The 5668-nt window shown below is 51.7% G+C and overlaps 1 protein-coding gene across 2 annotated transcripts in view; it reads right to left on the minus strand.

The window, feature by feature from the left end:
* ZFYVE28 (zinc finger, FYVE domain containing 28) overlaps positions 1 to 5668 on the minus strand; it is a 75921-nt gene extending 70253 nt beyond the window's left edge. The window contains exon 1 of one of the 2 annotated variants that reach the window (XM_006893607.1): positions 5532 to 5668. The gene's annotated coding sequence lies outside the window, so the exon portion shown is untranslated. The remainder of the gene's footprint in view (positions 1 to 5531) is intronic. The other variant, XM_006893608.1, reaches the window with a different exon arrangement.

Consider the following 5668-nt stretch of genomic DNA (forward strand, 5'->3'; position numbering starts at 1 on the left):
ATGCACACCCATGTTTATAGCGGCTTTGTTCACAATAGCAAGGAGTTGGAAACAACCTAAGTGCCCATCAACAAACGAATGGATGGAGAAGCTGTGGTATATTCACACAATAGAATACTATGCTTCACTGAAAAACAAGGAACTCATGCAATATTATTCAAAATGGGTGACATTACGCTGAGTGAAGTATCTCAGTCACAAAAGGACAAATACTAAATAGTGTCACTGTTGTAGAATGGGACTGACACCAGGGTTGGGGTAAGACTGAGAAAAACTGGATAAATTATGTATACTGCATTGAAACAGAAGAGAGAACAGTTTAAAAGTGATATATGAGGAGGGGTGGGCAGGGAGAAAAGTGCAACAATGAATGAATGGAAATCTAAAATCTCTGTAAATGTTCATGAAAATAAAGTATTTAAAAAAAGAAAAGAAAATCTACTATTTATTCTGTTGTTGTTATTTGCCATCAAGCCACCTGTGACTCATAGCAACCCTATGCTCTGAGTGAGGGGCAGCACCAAACCAGGGGCAGCGAGCACCTAGGAGGTGGTGACCGCTGCATGGGGTGCTCCGGAGGGGCTGGCATCCCCAAGGTTCATGGGTCCCTCAGGCACAGGAGTCAAGGAAGGCGTGGACAAACTAGCCATACAGGCCTTCCAGAACCTTCTCAGGGGACACGCCCTCACTAAAAGCCTATCAGCGGTCCACTTAAGAAAAGGCTACTGAGCTCCACCCGGTGTCCATTCTCATCTCCACTGTCCCCCACACTCAGACACCTTGTCCTCCTGCCCCTAAACAAGGCAGGACACTCTGCTGTTGTGGGTCAGACGAGGGTTCTGTCCACACCCCACACTCACGTGTCATCTGCACGGCTGGTGCCACATTCTGCCCCCCGGCACCCCCACGGCACAGGGTAGAGACGCCTCGTTGGGTGGCCTTCTTCCTGCAGAGCCACTGGGGCGTCCTGCTCTCCGGTCAGCAGCCAGTAGATTAACCACTGCACCACCAGGTGCCCTGTCACCTTTCTGTACTCACGTAAAGCGGCATTTGATCACCAACACCAACCTCACTAGAAACCAAAACCATCACCATTGAGTCAGCTCCATTCACCGGGACCTCTTCCCGGGTTGCCCCAGCGGAAGGCTTCACGGGAAGAGACTGCCCATCTTTTCCCAACATGCGGCTGGTGGATTCGAACCACCAATCTTTCAGTAAACAACTGAACGCTTACTGCACTATTCCACCCTGCCTTCTGGTGTACCCAGGTCGGGGGGTGTGACGCTCCCTCCCCACGGGTTACCATCCTGAGCGGCTGCCTCTGCGTCATCCTTTCCCACAGACGGGACCTGGGTCAGAGAACCTCTGAGGCCCCTGCTGCTTCCTCTCCCCGCGGGAGACCCGTCTTTCTGTAAGGGCACCCCTAACAGGTAGGTGACCTCTTCGGAGCTCTATGAGTGAGTGCCCTGCCTGGCACCCGAGACTCAGCCAGCATGGAATGCCAGGAGCTGGGACCCATCCTGAGTCCCCAGAGGCTGAGCTGAGAGGGAGCCTCGACATTCTGTCTGCACCCCTAAACAGACATGGGCTCACGGCTTATAAAGTCGAGAAGGAGGTGGAGCTCCAAGCTGGCTGGACACACCCCAACACCATGGACATGTCCCACTGTGGAGCCCTCAGAGCTGTATTAGGGAGCTGCCTCTGGGCTCAGGGAGCTGGGCCAGGTCTGGACCAATGCGGGGTGGTGGCTGAGCTCAGCGTCCTGGTGGTCACGTGAGGCAGGACCCTTGTACTGGTAGCGCCCGTCTGTCCACATCCGACCAGGTGGTTATGTCTGGCCCCTTCCTCAGAGGGCGGCAAGGCCCCAGCCAGGCTTGCGGGGAGACCACGCTCAGGCCAGGCCAGCACTTTGAGGAACACCGTGATTGTCACTTGAAAGGTACACAGCTGCTCAAGCCTGAGGAACGCTTTGTAAACTGGGAAGAAAACGCTTTGGCTGAAGGTATTTTTAGCGTGGCTCCCGGGCCGGCTGAATTATGCAGCAGAAGCTGGGTGCGATGAGTCAGCAGCCGCGGCTGCCGAATGCCCTGCGGTCCCCCTGGGCCTGGATAGAGTGAGTCTCTGCAGGTCGGGCCTCCCCACTTTCCTGGCAGCGTCCAGGTCCAGGTGGCGCTGGCTGCTCATGGACCCCACTCCCTCCAAATTCTGCCTGCCAACCCCCCCCCCGCCGCCTCATGACCCCATCTGCCCACCATGAAGCTGTCCCACATCAAAAACAGAGCTGATGCATTGACATTACCAGGCAAAGGCCAAATGGTCTGTGGGCTAATGATGATATTATACATGAATAAAGCAAAGGGTCATTAAAAAGGCTGCAGAGGAAGAAAAGACCCAGTGGACGCCAGAAGAGACTGAAACTTGTTCTTGAATACAGACGAGGAGGCTGGGCTCTATGAGGAGGAGTGTGGCATCAGGATTGGAGGAAGACTCATTAACAACCTGCGTTATGCAGAAGACATAACCCTGCTTGCCAGAACTGAGGAGGACCTGAGGCACTTCCTGCAGAAGGTCAAGGACTACAGTCTTCAATATGAATAGCAGGTCAATGTCAAGAAGACAAAGATTCTCACCACTGGGCCAATTAGCAGCACCATGATAGATGGTGAAGAGATTGAGATTGTTAACAGCATCAGTTTGCTTGGCTCAACAGTCAACATTCTTGATACCAGCAGCCAGGAAATCAAAAGACAAATTGTATTGGGAAAGTCCGCTGTCAGGGACCTCGCCACAGTACTGACGAGAAATTATGTCAGTCTGGAGACTAAGGTGCACCTGCTCCAGGCAATGGTCTTTGTACTTACTTCCTGTGCATCATAAAGTGGGACAATGGCTGGGGATAACGGAAGGAGAATTGATGCCTTTGAGCTGTGGTGCTGGAGAAGAGTATTGAATGAACTGTTAGGAGAACAAACAGGTTCATCCAGGAGAGGGTGAAACCAGGATACTCCTTGGAGTCAAGGATTCTGAAGTTTCGTCTGACATATGCTGGGCATGTTGCAAGGATGGGCCATTCCCTTGGAGAGGGCCATCATGCTTGGGAGAGTGCAGGGACAGCACAGGGGAGGAAGACCCTGGATGTAAAGGGCTAGCTTAGTGACTGGGGTAATGGGGGTAGGTGTGTCAGAGACAATGAGGTTGGCTCAGGATAGAGCAGAGTTCAGAGCTGTTGTACACATGGTGGCTGAGCCACAAGCAACTCAACAGCACTTAAGAACAAGAACAAAGCACACAGGTCTGTCTTGGAGAGATCGAAACCAAGTTTCTCCTGGAGGCTAGGATTTTGAAGCTCCATTTCACATACCTTGGGCACATGGCCAAAAGGGACCAGTTCTTGGAGAAGGACCTGATGCTTGGGAGGGTGGAGGGTCAGCACAGGAGATGAAGACCTTGGATGACAGATTGATACAGTAACTGGGGCAATGAGATATGTGTCGGAGTCAGTGAGACTGACTCAGGACAGGGCAGTTCAGAGCTATTTACACAACGTCGCTATGAGTCACAGGTGACTCCACGGCACATAACAACAACACAGCAAACGGAGTGGGAGAAAGATGGACAACTTCCCCCTGCGTTATTTACGGCATCTAAAACCCTCTGGAGGGTCAGCTATGGGTCAGTTCCAACTAGAGGGCACTGAACAGTGGAAGTCAAAGAGCTGACTCCAAAGGGCAGCTTGAGAAGACAAAGGAACGCTTCATAACTATATGTGCAAAACCCGAGACTTAGAAAAGTAAAAGAAAAACATGTTTTTGCACCTTTCTCAAGGTGAATTAACTGGAGGAAAATTCAAGCCTCAAGTTTCAGTACTGACGTATATTATGTGTGTCAAGTCCGCTGCCTGCTGGTCAAGTTCAACTCCCAACAACACCAGAGGACAGAGGCCTGCCTCGCTCGGTTTCCAGGCGGTGATCTCTGTGGAAGCTGACGCCCACACTGCTCTCCTGTGGCACAGGCTGGTGGTTTCAACCAATCACCTTTCAGCTAGCTGTCAGCTTCTTTAACTACTGTGTCACCACAAAACACCCACAGAGCACCACAACACAAGGGGATACTATGCCATTTAAAATCAGAAAAGGTGAATGTCCAGGGCTGTAGCCTTTCACCATACTAATTCGACCTGCATGCTGGTCGAATAATCAGAGGCGCTGGGTTTTATGAAGAACTCGGCATCAGGACCAGAGGAAGACATATGACCGGCAACAGGCAGACGACACAACACACAGCTTTGTTTGCTGAGAGCAAAATGATTGGACGTGCCTACTGACGCAGACAAAGAGTATGGATTACATCTCAACATTAAGAAAAATTCTCACAACTGGACCAGGAAGCAACAGCATGACACAGAGGGCAAAGGGTGAAGTTGTCAGGATTTCACTTGATTTGGATCTGCAGTCAATGCCCAAGGGAGCATTATAATTGTTTACTGCATCACAGCGAGTCTGCAAAATGCTTCTTTAAAGTGTTAAAAGAGTAAAGATGTCCCTTTGAGGCCTTGGGTGTGACTGACCACCAGTCCCCAGGATTTCCAGTCACCTCCTACAGAGGCAGAAGTTGGACAATCAATAAGGAAGAAGAATTAATGAATTTCAAATAAGGCATTGATAAAGAATACCACATACCCACGACCAGCCCGGCAGCAAATACCTCCCTCGCGGACGCCGGACAGTGAGGGTACCCCTTAGAGGAGAAGATGCTAAGACTGGGCCTCACACATTTTAGATGATCAGAAAGGACGAGCTCCTGGGGAAAACATCATTAGAAAAGTAGTGAATCAGAGAAAACCAGGAAGACGCTCAGAAGACAGACGGGCACTGCGACCACAACCATGAGTTAAGTGTCACGGAGATTCTGAGATTGGTGAAGGAACAGAGAGGGCTTCCGGCCACTGTGAGAGGGTCACAGGAGTCAGAACCAGCAGCACTGAACAACAAAAGACCTGTCATCTCTACCTTGTAAATGTGACCCCATGTAAAATTGGGCTCTGAAGATGCTATCAGTTAGGCGAACATGAGCTCAGACTGGAGTCCGGTGGGCCCTATTCCCAGGTGACCAGTGTCAGCATACAGCAGAGAGACACAGAGGGAAGAGACGGGCAGATGACCACAGAGGCAGAGATCACAGTGATGCCAACATAAACCAAGGACACTTGAAGCCACCAGAAGCCAGAAAGGACACGAGGGATCTCCCAGTGTTCTCAGGGTGTAGTCCTGTCCATACTTTGAACTCAGATTGCTGGCCCTCAGGTCAGAGATTTGCAATCCTGTCCTGACAGCCCATTCACTTTGTCCACTATACAGTGGACAGAGAACAAGCAGCTGAGGGCATGCGCTTCGTAATTTCCTTCTGCACAAAGCTGGTCCAATGAGCCCTGTGCACCCCTGTGGAGCCAGGAGAGAGGCAGGCCCAGCCCCTGTGACGCTGACACCCCAGGACGGAGGGGCTGTGGCCGGGGACCTGCCCGGAGAGCTCACCTGGCAGGAGCGGAACTGGCTGACCAGCAGCGTGCACCTCTGCGGGTCCTTCCGCCCGTCCAGGCTGTCCAGCTCGGCCGCCACCTGGTTCAGCTCCTCATCCGCATAGTAGAACTGGGCGAGCAGCTGCGGGTCTG

Source organism: Elephantulus edwardii, unplaced genomic scaffold, assembly GCF_000299155.1.
Source record: "Elephantulus edwardii isolate Elephantulus edwardi_28Jun2011 unplaced genomic scaffold, EleEdw1.0 scaffold00129, whole genome shotgun sequence".
NCBI lineage: Eukaryota > Metazoa > Chordata > Mammalia > Macroscelidea > Macroscelididae > Elephantulus > Elephantulus edwardii.